General features: G+C 36.4%; 1 pseudogene across 1 annotated transcript in view; it reads left to right on the forward strand.

Annotated features, from left to right (window-relative positions):
- The window catches only part of LOC308506432 (elongation factor 1-alpha 1-like), a 34,750-nt pseudogene extending 15,563 nt beyond the window's left edge, over positions 1 to 19,187 (forward strand). The window contains exon 3 of the transcript in view: positions 17,839 to 19,187. The product of the transcript in view is annotated as an elongation factor 1-alpha 1-like (transcript). The remainder of the gene's footprint in view (positions 1 to 17,838) is intronic.
- The last annotated feature ends 2,248 nt before the right edge of the window (positions 19,188 to 21,435 follow it).

Here is a 21,435-nt window from a genome sequence, read left to right on the forward strand (position 1 = left end):
TAATCAGAACTCTTTTAAATAAACATCTCCAAACAGAAGCGACTATTCTTAGTTCAGATAGACAACAACTGACAAGAAAAGCAAATTTCCTGGCAGCAAGGTGGTTTAGTACGGTTGGGGTCATCAGACTTCTGCTCTATTTATTTCTGCCTTTCAAACATTGTAAACCTTGTAGGCAACACCTGTAATATCTCAGAGTCAACAACTCTTTGAAGCATTTATGTATCCGGGGCTGCAAAATGACCTGAAAACTATATGGACATTTTCAACAGAGCTAAATGTTTCCTGCAGTTAAAAAAAAAAAAAAAAAAAAAAAAAAGCTGAAAAAATCTTCATACAGTAACCACCACCTTGAGGGCACACAACAAAACCTAGGACATTCTGTGGTGCAAACACCCATTCAAATCTGGGAGATGTCCAAAGCAGATAGGCAATAGTCTTCCATCATATACAAAGACCAAAAAATAAAGACTTAAAATTGCAATGTTTTTATTTAATTTAGGTGCCATTTGACCACAAATGCTCTGTCTGCATGAGAAAATTGAAGAAATAAATCAGGATTCTTTCTCTTAATGGTTGTTTTCATTGGCCAGCACCTGGCAATATGACTCGAGAACCAGATTCAATTTCACTTTGGGGCAACTTCATTTATCAGGTACCACTGCCATTTAGTTTTGGCACTGAAAAGAATTGCTATTCCAATGTGATTTGTATCATTTTATGCGGAGGAGGGAAGGGAAACATAACAGTGTACTCTTCAAAAAAGTGCTTCTATCAGCATTTTCAAATTAGCAGTAAACTATTTGGTAAAATATTTGACCAGGTATAGCTGGTAATAAAAATAGGGTGTTCCTAAAATGCACGAATGACTTCAGTACCAATATTTCTTATGCATCATGCTGGTCACTATACACCAAATCTATCATGGTGACAAAGGGGAAAAATCAGTTAAAACACTGGAGTGAAAAATTCATTCTTTTTTACTCTGCTTTAGAAAGTTAAATATTTTGGAGGTATAATCAAAATATATTGAATGCATCCTCTATGCAAGGCACTGCGTTAGGTTCTGGAAATGTTAAAATGGATAAGGTATAATGCCAGTCCTCATAGTCTGTACTATACAGAATATTGAGAAGACAGACGTGAATAGTTAATACACAATGTGTTCAATAATGCAGGAGGCTTCTGAGCATGAAATGGATAAAGTATTAAACAGCACCATTTTGTCTGTAGCCATAGTCCTCTGTGTAGTTCAGGATGTCTTTGCAGTTTTCCAGGTCAGTACTTTCCTCTCAGAAGCAATAACAGATTCCAGTGAGGACTGGGGACTGAATCCCTGCCTTTAGGATCCAGACTCTCCACTTACGGTGTGCTTTGAGGCAGTCACTTCACCTTTTGGGGCTCAATTTATATCTTAAAATTACGTGGGACTAGTACCTGTCTCTACTGGATAGTTGTGAAGATAAAATGAGACAATGTATTAAAAAGAATGCATCGTAGGAAAATAGAGTAGACTATAAACTTATAAACAAATGTTATTTGTTGTCATTGTTATTAATAAATCCTCTGGGTCAAATAAACCCTTTATAAAAAAGTAAGCCATCTTAAAAGGAAAAAAGGCATAAATCATGTAGAACACAACTTCCTGCCTCCCTTCCCATGAGAAAACTGTATCTGAGTACAGTTGCAATTTATCCCTAACCACGTAAAGGCAAATAGACGTGACCCAATTCAATATTATGAAATTGAAGAAGCCTCTGTCCCAGGCCTTGTCTTCATGACTCAGGCAATTTTTTATCTTTTTGAACCTCAGTCTCTATACCTGGAACATGGAATAAAAATACTGTACAGAACTAAAGAGTTCTAGAGACACCAAGTGAAGTGGAGTGTGCCAAAACAAGAGGCCTTGTCCCAGGTTCCTAGTGGGTCCTTTGTAAATGTTAATCAGTGCCATCACTGAAACAATAAAGGTCCTAAAATCATCATTAACTTTAATTTAATTAAGTAATTACCCTTTACTATTGATGAGCTTTGTACATCAGCTCAATCAGCATTTGCATTTTGACACTTTTATTTCTAATTATATATAGTTTGTTCCCTGTTAAAGAAACTGCAGGCATCAGCAAGCTGATTAGGACGTCTCTGCAAAGAAGCAAGTTCTCCTAGAAAGCGACTTCTGAAATCGTACTTTATTTCCTTTAAATGGTAATGGAGATACTCAGATGGGACCCAAGTGCTTATTGGAGGTTAATATCTAGAATGTAATCAAAATAGTGACTCTATTGTCACTGATTTCTTCTCCGACTTGGAATCCTGTGCCCTTTCCTAGCTTTCTTTCCCTTCCCTGAAGCAGGCCCCATCTCCTAATCTCAGCTCAAACCATGCTTTCATTTCTTAGCTCAAGACCTTCAAATTTCTGTTTCAGCATTTTAGCATATTTTATAATCTTTGCTTTTCATCTGGTAATCCTGTGTTGGTTAGGTTTCAGTTGAAGATAACAGAAATCAGTCTCATTAGGTTAAGCAGAAAGGGATTTATCATCAGGCCCTGGTGGGGATATGCAGTGAGCTTTGGGGTTACCCTGAAGGCAACTTCCAGCCCTCAGGGTCATACCGCATCTTCTGTGAATGGGAACAAATTCCCACTTGGTGCAGCAGAAAAGGACAGCTGCAGAAGTCAGCTCCCTCTACCCCAACCGAGCCATGAAACGGATGCCTGGCTTTAGCCTTCTTCCCTTCATAACTCAGATCTAAATCCAAGTCTCCCCAGTATTCACATGATTAGCAGAACCTAAAACATTAAAAAATCTTCCCATAGGGAATCTGGAAATGCAATTTTTTTTCTTGCCTTCCAGCCTCTGCAAAACATGAAGAACACTAGACAAGACCTGGAATCTATGGAAGTTAGATCAAACTAAGTATCTGCCACAAACATTATAGAACATTTCACCATGCATTCTATAGTTATCTGTTGTTGTAGAGGAGGAATAAAGAAATTGCCACCAGAATATATCCTCTGTGTTAATAAAGTAGTACAATTAACAACCATGAATTTGAAGTCAAAGACCTGCAGTATAGGGCTTGCTCTGTCACTAATTAGCTTTTGGACTTGGGTACATCCATTCACTTTACAGAACGTTAGTCTCCTGCATGTACAAAATGAGGAGATTAGACTCGGCATTTGCTGAGGAAGTATTATATTTATGATATGCTAGTGTCTACATTATTGTCCCTGGCATAAATAACTTTTTATATTTGATTCAAAGTGATACACAGGCTCTTAGTATTTTTATGAAAACAATGTCATTCCAGTTAATTCTAATCGGGCTGTCTGTAGAGGCAGATAAGAACAAGCAACCTGTTTTCCCATGCTCAAAAGGTTTCTAGACTCAATAGCTTAACTAAATAGGAGCCCTTGAAAAATCTGTTATGTGTCTTCCTCCCCAGTTTCTCCAAGGCCCTCTGGAAATAATCAGCCCTTTTCATCTATCTACCTATCTCCTAAACTCCCACAGCAGACATAGAGATGCTCAAGGGAAGCATTTCTATGGAATGTCATGGTGTTCGGGAGGCCAGGGCAGTGGACAGGTCATAAGTGGGCCCTGAGCTCTGAAAGGTGGGCTTCTATGATAACTCCAATGTTTCATCCTTTCTTATCGTCACCCTTATGCATTCCTAAAATATTATAGCATCTGCTTAGTCAACTTTGGCTGCTATAACTGAGTACCAGAGGCTGGATGGCTTAAGCAACCAACATTTATTTCTGATACTTCTTACAGTTCTGAAGGTCAGAAATCTAAGATTAAGATGGCGGGATATCTAGCGTCTAGTGAGAGCGCTCTTCGTGATTTGCAGATATCCCTCTTCTCACTGTATCCTCCCAGGGCAGACAGCAGAGATCTCCTTCATGCTTCTTCTTATAAGGGCACTAATCCCATTCATGAGGTCTCCACTCTTAACCCTATCTAATAGTATGACCCAAAGGCTTCCCTATCTAATAGCATCACATTGGGGGGTTAAGATTTCAGCATAAGAATCTTGGGGAGGGGGAACTACAAACATTTAGTTCTTAACATCTATTCTGCTCTTTCTATTAATGCTGTATAAAAATTTCTGTGTCAACATAATTTGAAGAGACTGCATCATTATAAGCAAATTGATTTATCCCGAGGTTTTTAAAAACCAGTGCACCAAAACTCCCTTGATGTTGACCACACTTAAGTTACACGTCTGATTATTTGAAGGAAAATTGGATTATACATATAAAACTACCATTTCTCAGTACATTCATTTAGATTATCTATTACTTTACATTTCCTCCCATTATCATTGCAAACTAGAACACCTAAATAAGTCCTTCAAGACAATGACAACACAACTGAAAGTGAGCAGCTTTCCTTGGCAACAATATTTTAGTGCTTATGAGGTATGTACAGTCTTTAAGAGCTTCTGTTATATCTTTAGAATAGTGAGAATATACTAGTTAAGTTATATCAGTTAAACCATATTTAGAAGAAAATTTTTAACACTCTCAGTAAACACCCTTCCTCCATTATTATGAAAAGTATTTACTTAAATTCTTAGTGCTAGTCATGATGTCTTTCAATTTTTAAAAATCAAAAAGTAATTAGTTTCCGAATTTTAACTAACTCTATGCCATTCTAGATACTACCCTTCCAAAGTCAATGAAATTATCTCCAGTTTACAAATTAAACTTTATCTATCTCTATATCTATCTATCTATCTATCTATCTATCTATCTATCTATCTATCTATCTATCATCTATCTATCTATCCTTTTTATTTTGAGAAGTAATTGTAGCTTCAAATGCAATTGAAAGAAATCATACAAAGATCCCATGTACACTTTACCCAATTTCCCCCAAAAGTGACTTAGCATCTTTAAAACTGCAACATAATATCAAGACAAGGATATTGACATTGATACAATCAAGACACAGAACAATTCCATGTATAACAAATCCATGTATAATGAGAATTCTTCCTGTTACTCTTTTATAGCAGCAATGATTTCCCCCATCCACCCTGCCTGCTGTCCTTAACAGCTGGCAACCAATAATTCGTTCTCTACTTCTATGATTTTGACATTGAAAGGATGATAGACAAATGAAATCATACAGTGTGTTATCTTTTGGTGTTTGAATACCTACCAAATTTTTGGTTCTTCCTAATATTCCATGATATGGATGCACTGCAGTATATTTAGCTATTCACTCTAGAAGGACATTTGGACAATTACAATTTAGGGCTATTATCAATAAAACTGCTATAAACATTTGTGTAGAGGCTTTTGTGTGAACATGCTTTCATTTCTCTGAGATAAATGTCTAGGAGTGCTAGGAGTGCCATTGCCAGCTTATATGGTAATTGCATGTTCAGTTTTTAAACATACTGTTAAACGTCTACCAGAGTTAAACTGTCTAATGTGGTTGGTTGCATTTCTAGCAACCACGTATAAGTAAACCAGTTTCTCCACATCCTCACCAGCATTGATTGTTGTCACTATCTTTATTTTATCCATTCTGATAACTGTGTGGTAATATCTTTCATGGCTTAAATTTGCATTTCCCTGATGGCTAATGGTATTGAACAACATTTTATGTGCTTATTTCCCATCTCCATATCCTCTTCAGTGAAGTGTCTTCATTTCTTTTGCTCATTTCTAATTGAATGGTTTCTTTTTTTTACTGTTGAGCTTTGAGTTTGCAATTTGTTATGTTAGATATGTCATTTGTCAGATACATCACTTGCAAATATTTTTTTCCAAGTATGTAGCCTGTCTTTTTATCTTCTTAACAGGATCTTTCACAGAGCGAAATGTTTAATTTTGACGAGGTTGAGGTGTTGCGGAAAAGCGGAGAGGACCAAGAGACTCAAGTGGCACAGAGATCAGGGAGAACACAGCTTTATTACGCTGGTGGACTCAGCGGGACTCTTCCCAAAGGCTGAGCACTAACTGGGGTCGGGCGCTTTGTTTTATAGGGTTAGGTCTCCGGGTTGGGGGGAAATCTGGCCGGGGTGTCGGGGACGTCCATCCCTAGCAGCTTTGATGGCTCAACATTGTTTTGACAGGGAGGCCTCTAACTATGGGGCCCACAGGAGACTGCTCCCATTAGTATGGAAGGAGGAGGGGGATGGAGCTCCTAGCGGTGTCCGCAGGAAAAAAACCGTCCTGACAGAGCATATCAAGTTTTCCTTTAATGGATTATATTTTTTATGTCAAATCAAAAGGCCAAGAACTCTTGGCCTAGTGCTAACTCGATTACCTCATATTTTTTTCTAAAAATTTTATATTATAATTTTCAGCTTATGATCCATTTTAACTTAATTTGTGTATAAGGTATGAGGTTTAGATTAAGATTCAAGTATTTTTGTCTCTAAATATCTAATTGTTCCACCATCATTTATTGAAAAAGCTGTCTTTTATTCACTGAATTGTTTTTTCAACTTTGTCAAATATCTCATGTGCATACTTGTGTGGGTCTATTTCTAGGTTATCTATCCTGTTTCAAAAATCTATTCTTCTGCCAACACTACACAGTCTTGATTATTGAACCTATGCAGTAAGATTCCTCCCACTTTTTTCTTCTGTTTTAGAAAATTTAGTTGTTGTATAAGTCCTTTTCAATTCCATATAAGTTTTAAAAGAATGCTGTGTATATCTAGAAAAAAAATCTTGTTGGTGTTTTGATGGGAATTGTGTTATATCTATACAATAATTTGGGGAGAATTGACATCTTTATTATGTTGAGTATTCAAATTCATGAACTATCGCATCCTGCGCAACGAGAGTTGTGGGGAGCGAGGAGGGCGGCACAGGGTCAGACAGTAGCCAAGAACAGAGTGCAAGTGGGGCCAAGGGATTCCAGCCTCAAGGTCTGGACATGCCAAATCAGGCCTACACATTAGCTTTTATTAGTTAGGTGGGGAAGTAAAGGAGATGAAGCTTGTCAATCTCAAGATCTGTGAATCTCATACATTATAATAGGAAACTGATTCAAGACAAACACCCTTCCCTGATGCAGCTGAACCAGTAAGTCTCAAGATGTAAGTATTTCCCCAAGGGACAAAACCTATATGCATATGAATAGATGGAGAGCACACCATTGAATCTCTTCCCCAGCAGGTTGTGGGAAGGAATGCAGCCACAGAGGCAGAGGCTCTCCTTAGCCAGGGGAAGGTGGGGGGCTGTGCCCACCTCTATGAACCCCGTGGGTTCTCCTGTTGGTCCCCACGTGGCTCCGCCTGGCTTAGGTTGCCCCCCCATGGGGAGTCATACCCGTCATTGGCTGACCAGCCATCTTTCTGGGGCCAAACAGAGAGACATAAGGTGTAAGCACAAAGGTGAAGCTGTAAGAGTAGGTTAGCATAAGAAAGAAAACCATTTTCTGGATGACCTTAACAGGGTGTGGACCAGATGTCCTGTTTGAAAGAGCTTATCTTGTTAACTACCGACTGGGTGGGGTACACGCCAGCTTATCTTGTCAAATCCCCAGAATGTGGAACAAGCCCATGATATGTATACTCTTTGAAGCTATGGAAAATTACTGGATGCTTTAAAGATGCTATATAAACCCTTGGCTTTGAGTGTTCGGGGTCCTTGTTGAAACCCGCTGTGTCGGGCAGATACTCGGACCCCAGCTAGCTGGAAATAAACCTCGCTGTGTGACTTGCATTATCGCGTGTGACCTCTGTCCAATTGAGGGGTGGTCGATTCTAGACCTTAACAAAGCAAAGTCCCTGAAAGGATCTGTCTCACAGACTTTCCCTTCTTTAGGGGCAGGTACAAGGAGACAGATGAGTAGGCTGCTGCGTGGCAACAATGAACATTTATTTAGAATATTTTTATTTATATTGTTATGTCATAGTTTTAAGCCTAAAAGACCTGTGTTACATGTTTTATTTTATGTATACCTATGTATTTCATTTTTTGAGTGATTATGAATCATGCCACATTTCTTAATTTTTATGTCCACATTTTTGTTGCTAGCATATAGAAATTTTGTAAATGTTTAATGTTGATCTAGTATCCTATTATCTTACTGAATTTATTCATTAGTTCTAGCAATTTTTAGGGTTCTTTTGTTGCTTGGTTTGGTTTTGGATTGGTTTTGTAAATTACTTAGGCTTTCTTTGTAAATAATTATGTCATCTGCAAATAGAAATATGTCTTGTTTTCCAATCTGTATGACTTTTATTTATTTTTCTTTCCTTATTGCACTGGCTATCACTTCCAGTACTATGCTGAATGAGAGAAGCATGAACGAACATACTTGCCTTTTTCCTCATCTTAGGGGAAGTCTTTAATCATTAACTACATTGTTAACTATAGGTATTTTGTGGATCTTCTTATTTGAACAAAAGCCATTTTTCAATCTCCTGATAAGAGATTATAACCAATTGAACATAGGAACAGGTATGAGAATCTAGATGCTTTTTATTAAGCTAGCTAGATATAAAAGAGATGTTAAAATATTTGCAAAATTGTAAAAAAATGCGTTTTTACTCTTTTGTTTTGGAAATTATAGTGATTATTTATAAAAACAAGCTATGTTATTTTTAAGTGAGTTAATCAATGTTTTAAATTTTATCAGTTTTAATTTCTGATATGGCAAATATCTATAGAATAACCCACAAAAATACCAAACACTTTAGGGTCCTCAATTTTAAAAGTGTAAAGTGGTTCTGATACTAAAAAGTTGGAGAACCATTGCTATAAGCTGACAGAAATCTTTAAATTTTACTAAAGTTGGTGTTTAATTTCTGGTATTTGTCTTGCATAATGGAAATGTTACTGGAGACATAATTTCTATAAATATGTATATGAGTCACAGTTACAGGGACTTGTTATATGCTTCTCAACTTTTTTAAAATGTCTGTGATGTTGACTAGAAATATTCTCTTTCAGCTAATAAAAGGCAACATTACCAAAACCAAAAATTCACTTCTGGAAACTTTACATAGTTATATACACATTCAGCAAATATTGAATGTTTTGTGCACTGGATTTATAGTGGTAAGGAAAACAGACAGAAAACTTTGCTTTCACAGACCTTGTCTTCTAGTTGCAGGAAAAGGAAGATAAGCAGATAATAATATACCATGTACACTCAGGGCAGGGAGCCATGAAAATCTGTAGCCAGTTGGGGCCTTTCTTGCTCCAGGACTAAGAAGTCCTGGCCTAAGAAAGTGTCTTTTGGAATTATAGACAAAAATAAAGGACATTTCTACTGATAGAGTACAAATATTAATGAGAACATGTAGCTTATCACTGATGAAAGTTCTTGACTTCACTTTTCCTTAATCCTTTTTCCTTTGTGTTGCCTTGCATGGAACTATTACCAAGCTTGGGACATTATTGTCAAGGTTTCTTATAAGTCCTAAAGTTTGCATTACTGCATTCGAGTGTGTTACTGACCTCTACTCTTAGGGGAGTTGAAAAAAAAAAAAGATTAATTTATATCAGGAAGTTATCCATCAACTTTTCCTTATCCTCTGACTATTTTAACGATGATACAACAAACAGCCCTACATTTTTTTGTAAATAAAAATAGCAATCTTATGAAGAATGTGTTTCCTGCTGACTGTGAGAAACAGTGTCCTAGGTGGTATGGTGGCTTTAGCTTGTTTGCATTTAGCTGTATCTTGAGATATGGAAGGTGCTGGAAATCACTCCTGCTGCAGCCAACCAGGGCCAACATCACAGCACATGGGAACCCCATGAAAATAGACAATGTGGCAATTGCGAGTGTGCTGAAGGCTTCCTGGTTTAATAAGCAACTGACTTAAAATACCACAGCAAATTGTGTTTTTTTTCTTTTTTTAATTTTTTGTGCATTCATTAATATAATCACCCTTTTCTTTTTCATTTCTAGAACAGCCTCAGGAAAAACACATGTGATTTCTTCCACTGATAATCTAGTCTGGTGGATGGGTCTTATGTTTATAACACTCCCTTACTCTGCAAATATCATCACTAAGCACTTGGATGTGCTTAATTGTGTTAAGTGAGAAAATTTAAAGTGATAATAATTTGGTATAATTCATGCGATAAAGAGAATGTTATTAAAAATTGCTCTTAATGGGTCATTTTTCTTACCTTCTACAACTAAAGCACCTATCTCTTACCTTTCATAAATTCTCCTTTTCCCCAGGAACACAGAATTGACAGTGTCTTCTTGCCTAACTAAATTATCTCATGTATTCATTTTTCAATTATTTGGAGCTCAGATATTTATCCTAATGTACTTAGATGTGATTATGGCCCCATTGTAATAAAACTTGTTTCTTTTTCTGCTGATAAAGTTTCACTTCAATAAATACTATTTCAAAAATTATCTGAAGCTATGTACACATCTCAGATCACCATTCATGTAACATGTTTATTGAGCCCTAGTCTGTGTCAGCCACTAAGCAAGATTCTGGATTTGTTTACATAGTTATGCAACTAATTCTCTACAATCATAATTTTCAAATTACATTGAAAATCCCTAGGGTTTGTCCTACTGTGGCCCATGTGATGTAAGTACAAAATTTCAAACAGCATAAACTGCAAGCTTATCCCTGTTGTTCTTACTTTCACATATTGGACTTTCGTGTAAGATTTCATTTAAAGAAAGAGTTGTAAAGCTGACAGAAACCTTCTCCTCTGCCATAAACTAACTAGCAAAATAAAAAAGATACTTTCATAAAATCAACCTATATTTATTTAATACCAGGCAATATGTTAGGCAATAAACTGATAACCCAGAGAATTCATTTAAATAGGATTGAATTAAATTAGACATTCTCAAACTTTTTCATTTCAGAACCCCTTCAAACCCTTGAAAATTCTTAAAAACCTCAAAAAGATTCTCTTTATGAGGGTTAGGTGAAACCTACCGATATTTTTCATATGAGAATTGTTTTAATTTCTGAGGAAATTTTTAAATATTTATTTAATAATTCATTTAAAAAATAATAAATGCATTGAATGTTAACATGTATAAATCATTTCTATGAAAATAACTATGCTATTAAAAACAAAGACATTAGTGAGTGGCATTATTTTGAACTTTGCAAATCTCTTTGAGATGTAATGTAATAGAGGACTGTTGGATTTCTAAACCTGCTGTGACATCACCTGCCATGTAGCCTATGGGAAATTCTACTGAATGCTCACCAGAAAATAAGACCAAAAATGGCAAATAATATCTTAGTATAATTTTGAACAAAGTGTTGATCCTGTGGGCTCCCTGAAAGCATTTCAAAGGACTCTGGGGTGCCCAACCACACTTTCAGAACCACCGACCTTTGAGTTATTTTGGCAAATCATCAATCTACTCAAAGTTATAGAAAACAATATATAATGGACAATAATTAAAAAAAACACAACAAAACAAAACAAAACAAGGGGACATCAGATGGTTAAGTTGGTTAGAGTGCGAGCTCTCAACAGCAAGGTTGCCAGTTCAATTCCTGCATGGGATGGTGGGCTGTGCCCTCTGCAACTAAAGATTGAAAACAGCGACAGGACTTGGAGCTGAGCTGCGCCCTCCACAACTAGATTGAAGGACAACGACTTGGAACTGATGGGCCCTGGAAAAGCACACTCTTCCCCAATATTCCCTAATGAAATTTAAAAAAAATAATTTTTTGCCATAAATGTAAAAGCATAGGTATATCATCTCTAAAACTAAGACTATCCTACTTGCAGATGACAATTTTCTGCATAGAAAATTCCAAAGAATCTACAGAAACCCCTAGACCTATGCAGGTAATTCAACAAGGTTGCAAGATACAAGATTAACACATACACAAAAAAACCTTCACATTTCTAACAACAAACATATAGACACCAAAATTTGAAACAAAATGTCATATACATTCATGATGTTGAATGAAATACTTTGATATGAAACTAACAAAACTTGTACAAGATCTGTGTGCTTAATACAAAATGCTGATGAAAGAAATCAAAGACCTACATAAAGAACGACATACTGTGTTCATGGATTTGAAGACACAACATAGTAAAGGCGTTAACCTCCTGAAATGATGTGTATATATATATATGTAGATTTAATGCAACTACTTTCAAAATTCTAGCAAAGTTTTTTGTAGACAGATAATCTTGTTCTAAAACATATGTGTAAGGCAAAGGGCCTCTAACTGATAAAACAATTTTTAAAAGGAAGAATAAAATAAGGCGACTCACTCTACCCAATGTTAAGCCTGGCTCCAGAACTCTCTATGGTATCGGCAGAAGGATAGATGAATGGAACAGAACTGAGGACCTGGAATTACTTCCACACAAATTTGTCCAAGTGATTTTGACAAAGATGAAAAACCAATTCAATTATATAAATACAGCCTTTTCAACAAATGGTGCTGGGGCAATTAGACACCCATAGGCAGAAAGAAAAAAAGAAAGAATCTTGGTTTAAAACTCACACCTTAGACAAAAATTAACTCAAATGGATTGTTGACTTAGATGTAAAACATAGCACTAAAAAAAAACTCTTAGAAAACAACAAAGGAGAAACTGTTTTGAAATTAGAGACAGGCAAAGAGTTCTTAGACTTGACACTGAAAGCACAATCAAAAAAGGAAAAATTGAATGCTGAACATCAAAATTAAAAAGTGTGCTCTGCAAAAGACCCTGTTAGAGGTTACATAGAGACGCTATAAACTGGGAGAAAATCTGTCTGTAAAAGACTTGTATCTAGAATATATAAAGAACTATCAATACTCAACAGTAAAAAAACAAAAAAAATTAAGTAGAAAAATTTTTAATGGGCAAATGACATTTCACCAAACAGGATATACCGGTGGCAAATACATATATGAAAAGATATTCAACATAATTTTTCATTAGGGAAATACAAATTTAAGCCACAATAAGATATCACTACACAACTATTAGAACAGCTAAAATAAAAAAAATAGGGACAACATCAAATGCTGGTGAGGATGCAGAGAAGCTAGATTACCTATACTTTGCTAGTGGGAATGTAAAATAGTATAGCAGTTGTTTTTTATTTTTTTTTTTTTCTCAAACTGAACATGTGCTTACTGTGCAATCTAGTAATCCTGCTCTTGGACATTTATCCCACAAAATGGGGAAACATGGTTATACAAAATCCCATGCATGACTGTTGAAAGCAGCTTTATCTGTCATAGTTAAAAAAATGGAAACAACCCAGATAGCCTTTCATGGATAAACGGCTAAACAAACTGTGGTATTTCTACATCTTCATGCCACAGATTACTACTTGATAATTAAAAAAAAAAAAAAATCATTGAAACACTAACAACTTGGATCGATCTCAAGAGACTTACACTAAAGTGAAGCCAATCTCACAAAATTACATACTGTATGATTCCATTTATATCATTCTTGAAGTAACATAACTATAGAATGTAAAATGGATTAGTGGTTGGCAAGTGTTAGGAGTGAGGAGGAGGAGGAGAGATGTGCCTATAAATGGTGGCATGTGCAAACCTTGTGGTGATGGAACAGTTTTGTGCCTTGGTTGTCATAGTGGTTACATAAAACTACAAAAGATAAAATTGCATGGAACTGCACACACACACACACACAAATGAGTGTGTCAAACAGATGAAATCTGAACAAGCTCTGTGGATTGCACCAATGTTAACTCCCTGGTTTTGATATTATACTGTAGTTATGGCAGATGTTATCATTAGAGGAAATTGGGCGAGAGGTAGATGAGACCTTTCTATACATTTTTGTCACTTCCTGAGAATCTATAATTATTTTAAAATAGAAAGTAAAAAAATATATAACTAAGACCAACATATGGTTTCAAAGTAGAGACCATATAAGTACACATCTGAAGAAGAAAACCCTCAGTGTGTAGTAGCTAAGTAAATGGGCCCTGTTACTGTTGTGCAGGCCACTGTGTGCAGAGTCCAGTGGGCAAGGCGAGGACGAAAAACCACCGATACATGAAGCTCCCCCGTGGTGGGTTGAATAATAACTGGAACATGTGCATATGACAAGCTACTGGGTTCCGTTCCTCCGTCAGCTATCATCCCAGCCTGCTGGAGGCCATTTTCTCTACCACCAAAAAAGCTTTGGACAATTTTACACTGACCCGATCACACAATTATGCATTCATTGTTTCCAGGTCAAATTCTGATGTCACCACTTAACATAATCAGAACAAGAAAAATTTTTGAATCAAAAGGTCTGATATCCTTTAAAATTCATAGTTCAAATGGCCAGTACGATGATAACTAAAGACATTAAAAACTAGTTGTATTAAAATGAGAAAGGATTGAAAACAAATATTAAATTTACTTAAATAAAAGAAACATTATTTTAGAAACTACTGCTAGGCCAGTCAGTTTACATTAATATATGCCTGGATTCTCAGATTGGTAAACTGTGGATTTCAGCATTATCTCCAGATATGTAGGGTTATGCTCTCACTCCTCAGAAGAAACTGGCTAGGACATGCATTCAGGAAGAAAGAAAAAAAAAAAAAGCATTAAAGATCTGTTTTGTCTCAAACAGTTGACTTCCAGTAATTAAGCTATTAGTTATTTCCTTTCTTTCCACCAAAGGAGTGTAGAAATGCTAAAATGTCAGAAACTGTTCAACAAAATGATGGTGTTAACCTCAAGAGGGCAAAACTAAATTCATCCATTGTGTCTTCTTCTTTGACTGGTGTGAAAATTTTCACTCTTCTGCAATTTTAATGAAGCTCACCTTTAGAAAGAACTATTAACTCTATTTCACATCAGTTTACAAAAAGTTTCTTAGAAGTGTTTTAATTCAGTGCTGTAGAAAGTTTATATTTTGATGTTTACGTGTCAGTAGACATTTCTGCATTTGTAACAGAGCGTAATAACAGAGAAAATATGCCACCGTTAGACATAAATTTAATTTTTCAGCCTGACAGAGGTCACACCATAGCTATTATTAATTGATATATTAACACAAAAGGTACTTGTTACATGATGCCGTGGTCTCAGCCCGTCACCAGCAGCCACTGTGCTAGAGGGTACATTGGTAATCACGGTTCCTTCCATCAGCTTTAGCAAGAGTGTTTGGAATTTTTGACCCTCTACGTTCTGACTTTGAATACATGTCAACTAACTTATGCCAACATACTGATCCTGCAAAAACTATAATATAGCAATAAAGCACATTTCTCTCAAAATCAATTCAGTTCAACCAAAAGCTGGTGTGAACATAGCTAACAATATACCAGATACTGGAGTGGAGACAAAGAAATAAAAGACCCCTACCTTCAAAAGTTTACACTTTTTCAAACTGAAAATATAAAATATGAAACACCTAAGTGTGGGGTACAAATAGATTGCTGCTTTGTCAAAGGGCTTGCATTGATATTTACCCCCGGTTCATTGTCACTGGACCTACCTCTAAAGAAGGTCCAGATAGCCAAACAGATAAATATTAGAAAACAAAATTAGTTTTATTTTATCAAAACTGAAAGTTAGTTTATATTCAGGTTAATAGGCACAGGTGTTTATAAAATTAAATCAAGATTATATGTCAGAAACGTCATGCTTTTGGTCATCACGTGCCAATGAAGTTCATCTGTCTCTTCCAGATGACAAAAGCTTTACATGGTGAATTGATGTGTGCCTGATGCTGGTTACTTCCTTTGTCACTTCTAATGCAAAGCCTCTTTCTCCATAAGTGACATGTGATTAGACAAAGTCGCCCTATAGTACTTGAAGGTGAAAGTAAATACACAATGAGCAAAATAAACGTAGCAGAACATGGGCTCCGAATTCCTAATGGTTGCTTGGCAGTAAAATATGTGTATGCAATAATGATGACACTGTATTAGCCGCAAGAGCAATGAGATTCCCATCCACGGGAAAAGGAAATGTATGAAAGTGCCACAAAACCACTCCCAGCAGCCTTGGTGAGGCCCCTCCTCCCACTCCATCAATCACCAGGCAGGGCAGGCAGCATTGCCCCCTGCGCCCCCACCCCCAACCTGATGCGGAGGTTCCAGAAGGGGCTTGGGAGGCACTGTGGGCGCCACCAGCTGCAGCACAGTAACACTTCCTTTTGGAATTAGGGTGTAATTCTCTGCGAATGATTTGAGTTACCACGCTCTACGACAGCCTGGAAATACTGGGTTTGGTAATGTAATCATGTTGTTATTCATAAGATACAAGACTCTTAATTTGGGTTCATCACGAAATGGTATACATTCTATTAAAGTGCACTGTTTTCCTCCTTTATAGCTAAGGTTTCTTTTTCTTACAAAGATATAAAAGGAAAAAGGGAGAAAAACTGACTATTTAAAGATGAGGAAACATGTATAATCTTATTCTGAACTTTCATCAAGAAAATGTTCAATGGGTTTCACTTTCAATCTTGAATGTGAATTTAGAAGTCGTTAGACCAATGTATGATTTCATGCAATGCTTTAATTATGTATGAAGGATTCAAATTTCACTATGATATTTTCAGGGTTTCCAAATATCTCCGGAAAAGGAAATTAACCAATAAAGATCCCCAAATAAAGATCCTTTTCACTGATATTCCCTGAGCACTAAAGAATAGACATTTTTCTCCTAAATCTTCTAGGATGAACATAAATTGCAAGAGGAAAAGGAAAAAAAAACAAAAACCTTTAACAAAAAACAAAATGCTTGTTTCCATAGAAATTCAATGTGACCATATCAGTTCATTGTAGTTTTTAAATGATCAGTTTGATATATAAGATAATAAAAAATGTCACATAATATGCCAGTTTTCCTAGCAAATATAGCTCATTGAGTATCCTCTGTGAAAAAGGTTATTTCTGCACTTATTCCAAATTTCCTTTATAAGGGAACCTCTGCCCTCATAGATAAAGCTAGATTAAGAAAAATGTTTTCTTAGAAAGAACTAAGGATTCTCTCACCATATGTTTTTGATGAATTAATAAATGTCATTGGTAAAGCTTAAATTTACTTTTCATTAGCAATAGTAGATGATTAAAGAATTGACAGCTAGATATAGTGCTGAACTGAATATTCAAAAACATGATATAGTCATCTCAAAATGTAGACATCTTTTAAGAGATTAGAATTAGTTTGAAACAATAATAAACAAATAGGAAAATGTCTTAAGCAATAAGAAATATGAGAAAACAGAGAGGGCTAAAAGACCATTGGTAATGTACAAAATAACTTATTTGACCAAGTGTTTGGAACTATATTGCAACTATAGCAGATGCATTAATGCCTTTCCCACACCCCCTTATTTGACAGTGTACCACTCCCCCAGCTGCTATAAGTTTTTATTACAACGGCTCACAGCTGCTCCTTTTTCCAGATAATAATTGTCTTGGACCAAGGGAAGACGCCTCTTGGTGGTTATGGAAGGTCCTACTCACTCCGGGAAGGAGCTTTGCCCACAACCAATAATTGATAAAGCAGTACAAAATCTAATTTGTCTCAATGGGGCAACTCTGGGGTGCCATTTATGCTCTCCAGCATCCCACCTGGGATCAGGCTGAGCCTAGACTTCTGCTGAAAGCACATCTTTTCTTTTATAGCTTCTTCATCTACTCTATCATCTTCTGTCACTTCCTTAGAGTTTTCTTTTCCTGAGAGCATGTTCTCAAAATCATCATCATCACCATCATCCTCATCATCACCATCTGCACAGAAATCTCCAACTTAGGTTCTGGTCTAGGGAAACTGACCTCGCAACAATCAACCAACCTGATATTTGGGCATAAGGAATCATGAAATATAAAATGACTCAGGGTTTTTTCACAACAGGTTTGCTGCTAGAACACAGGTGTCTATGAAAACCACAGCTAAATCTAAGCCACAGTGGGAAAAGAAAAGACTCATATCAACATCGTCATCATTGGACACATAGATCCCAGCAAGTCTACCAATACTGGCCATCGGTCTACAAATGTGGTGGGATCGACAAAAGAACCATCGAAAATTTGAGAGGAGGCTGCTGAGTTGGGAAAGGGCTCCTTCGAGTATGCCTGGGTCTTGGACAAACTGAAGGCTGAACGTGAGCATGGAATCACCCCTGATATCTCCCTGTGGAAATTTGAGACCAGCAAGTATTATATGACCATCACAGATGCCCCAGGACACAGAGATTTTATCAAAAACACAATTATGGGCACCTCCCAGGCTGACTGCGCTGTCCTGATTGTTGCTGCTGGGGTTGGTGAATGTGAAGCAGGTATCTCCAAGAATGGGCAGAGCCATGAGCATGCCCTTGTTTTACACACTGGGTGTAAAACAACTAATTGTTGGTGTGGATAAAATGGATTCCACTGAGCCGCCTTACAGCCAGAAGAGATACAAGGAAATCGTTAAGGAAGTCAACACTTACATTAAGGAAATAGGCTACAACCTGGACAACAGTACCATTTGTGCCGATTTCTGGTTGGAATGGTGACAGCATGCTAGACCCAAGTGCTAACATGCCTTGGTTCCAGGGATGGAAAGTCACCCGTAAAGATGGCAAAGCCAGCGGAACCACGCCGCTTGAAGCTCTGCATTGCATCCTGCGACCAGCGTGTCCAGCTGACAAGCCTTTGCGTCTGCCCCTCCAGGACGTCTACAAAGTTGGTGGTATTGGTCCTGTCCCTGTGGGCTGAGTGCAGACTGGTGTTCTCAGACCCGGCATGATGGTCACCTTTGCTTCCATCAACATCATAACAGGAGTCAAGTCACTTGAAATGCGTCATGGGGCTCTGAGTGAAGCTCTTCCTGGGGTCCGGGTGGGCTTCAATGTCAAGAATGTGTCTGTGAAAGATGTTCATTGTGGCAGTATGGCTGGTGACAGCAAAAATGACCCACCAATGGAGGCAGCTGACTTCACAGCTCAGGTGAGTATCCTGAACCATCCAGGCCAAATCAGTGCTGGATACACACTGCTATTGCTTGCAAATTTGCTGAGCTGAAGGAGAAGATTGATCGTCGTTCTGGGAAAAAACTGGAAGATGGCCTGAAGTTTTTCAAGTCTGATAATGCTGCCATTATTGACATGGTTCTTGGCCCACGTGTGTTGAGCGCTTCCCTGACTCTGGGCCGTTTTACTATTCGTGACATGAGACAGACAATTCTATTGGTATCATCAAAGCAGTGGACAAGAAGGCAGCTGGAGCTGGCAAGGTCACCACGTCTGCCCAGAAAGCTCAGAAGGCTAAATGAGTATTATCCCCAATACCTGCCACCTCAGTGTTAATCAGTGGTAGGAGAACATTCTCAGAACTGTTTGTCTCAGTTGGCCATTTAAGTTTAATAGTGAAAGACTTGTTAATGATGACAATGCATTATAAAACCTTCAGAAGAAAAGGAGAATGTTTTGTGGACCATTTGTTTTGTGTGTGTGTGTGTGTGTGGCAATTTAGTTATTAATTTTTAAAATTGGTGCTTTTTAATGGAAACAACTTGACCAAAAATCTGTCACAGAATTTTGAGACCCATTAAAACAGAGTTTAATGAGAAAAATAAAATGACTCAGGTAATTCCTCAATTTTCCACTTTTACTTTTGCTCTGGTGAAATTCTATCTTAAGTACATTTGAGAATTATTGATATCAAATTAGTCATTCCAGTTTTCAGAAAAAAACTATTTAGAATATGAATATGACATATTTAAACCCCCTTAAAGTCAATAAAATTACTATATAATTTTGAACCAATATCTTAGAATTTCCATGATTGCTTGATACTTACCCTTTTTTAGGTAACACAAAATACAGCGGAGGGGAGATACATATGGCTATTCAACATTTGAACAGTAATGTAAATGTGTTTCAATATTGTCTTAGTGTACTTATCTACATCCCTTTGAATCTAGGACATCTCCTTTTGTAATTAGTTGATCTGCATTAGAATTTTTTCAAATTATTTCTACATTTCAGGATAACTAAACACATTCTTCAGGAAATGACACCTATTAGTGTCAGTGGCTCAAAATTAATTCCCTTTAATATTCACACTGGAGAGTGCATGTGGATGCAGACAGGGCTGAAAATGCTGGAGGGCTGGTTTGTTTGTTTTGATTTTGCTTTCTTTTCCATAATGAACACATAATCCAATGAGATTTTCTACACATTACAATCAAAATCAATTAAGAACCAAGTACTGATTTGTTTTGCCATATTTAACTACATTAAAAGCTTATCACTGTTACAATTTAATGTTTACCAACTCACTTTATTGCATATTAAATGCAAAAATCTATGGTAATATAATATTGAGATTGCATATTTGGAATTAAAGGGGAAAATAGAAAATGCAAGGTGAGATTCTCTTAGCAAAAGTTGGTTATTGGTTGAAGGATTCATATAAAATAATTTAAGTGGCAAGTGTGGCAATTTTTAATGCAAAAAAGTATAAAATCAGTTCAATATTTTAATTGTTTATTTATATTAATACAGAAGGTGCCAAAAATGTATACACATTTTAAGAAAGGAAAAAACTGTATTAAAATTGTAATACAATGAATGGTGCTATCATTCATTGATTAATGCCATCTTTTGACCAAAGTCATACTACACATTGCTATGTAATTCAATTCATCTTTGAAAAGTAATACATAGATAACATCTCTTAAAATATGTACACATTTTTTTGGCACCTCCGGTATATATGTTTTGTGTTTGCATGTGTATGTATATTTTTATATCAATTTAATTTCAGTTATAGAAACTTAAATGCATAATTTTAAAGTATTTTAAAATTTTCTGTTGACTAAATAGCTTGAAATGTTAAATAAGATATAATTTCATTTTTTAATTAATAGAAGTTTGTTCAAAAAGGTACAACAGTGAAGCAGTAAGAATCAAGAGCTCCAAAAAGAATCTTTCAGAAACTATTAAAATTTAAAACCACGTGTTTAAAATAAACAAATTTAATAGTTTGACAGGTGGAGGTAACAATTTTGTTGAAAGTTCACCAGAGCATGGAGTAGGATGATGAAGATAGGATGAAATATACGATTTCAAGAAGCAGAATTCTTGACCTCCATTTTCCTCTACGTATTTAGAAAGTCAATAAATGTATGTGTAAAATAATGAAAGAATTCAAACAAGATTTGTTCATTTAATGATCATATTGGTTACCTATCACTACAATAATGCTACATAGCAAACAACCAGACTATCTCAGTGACATAAAATAAGTACCTGCTGCTCATCGGCTCTAAACAACTCACTTATTCATCTGGGGTTGGCTGCCTAGGTTGGTCGGCTTATCCGGGATGGCCCTGGCTAGGCTCACTCAGACCTATGTAGTTTGGCTAGCTTATTTATCTATCTATCTCTGGGTGAGCTTTATTACACATTTTTCTGATCCTCCGAAGTGTATCCCAGCATTTTCTTACAGCAATGCCAAAAAGTGGAAATAAGAACATTCCATTCAATCCTCTGCTGCATCAAATCTTCTAACATCCA

The sequence above is a fragment of the Rhinolophus hipposideros genome (genome assembly GCF_964194185.1).
Source record: "Rhinolophus hipposideros genome assembly, chromosome: 2".
Classification (NCBI taxonomy): Eukaryota; Metazoa; Chordata; class Mammalia; order Chiroptera; family Rhinolophidae; genus Rhinolophus; species Rhinolophus hipposideros.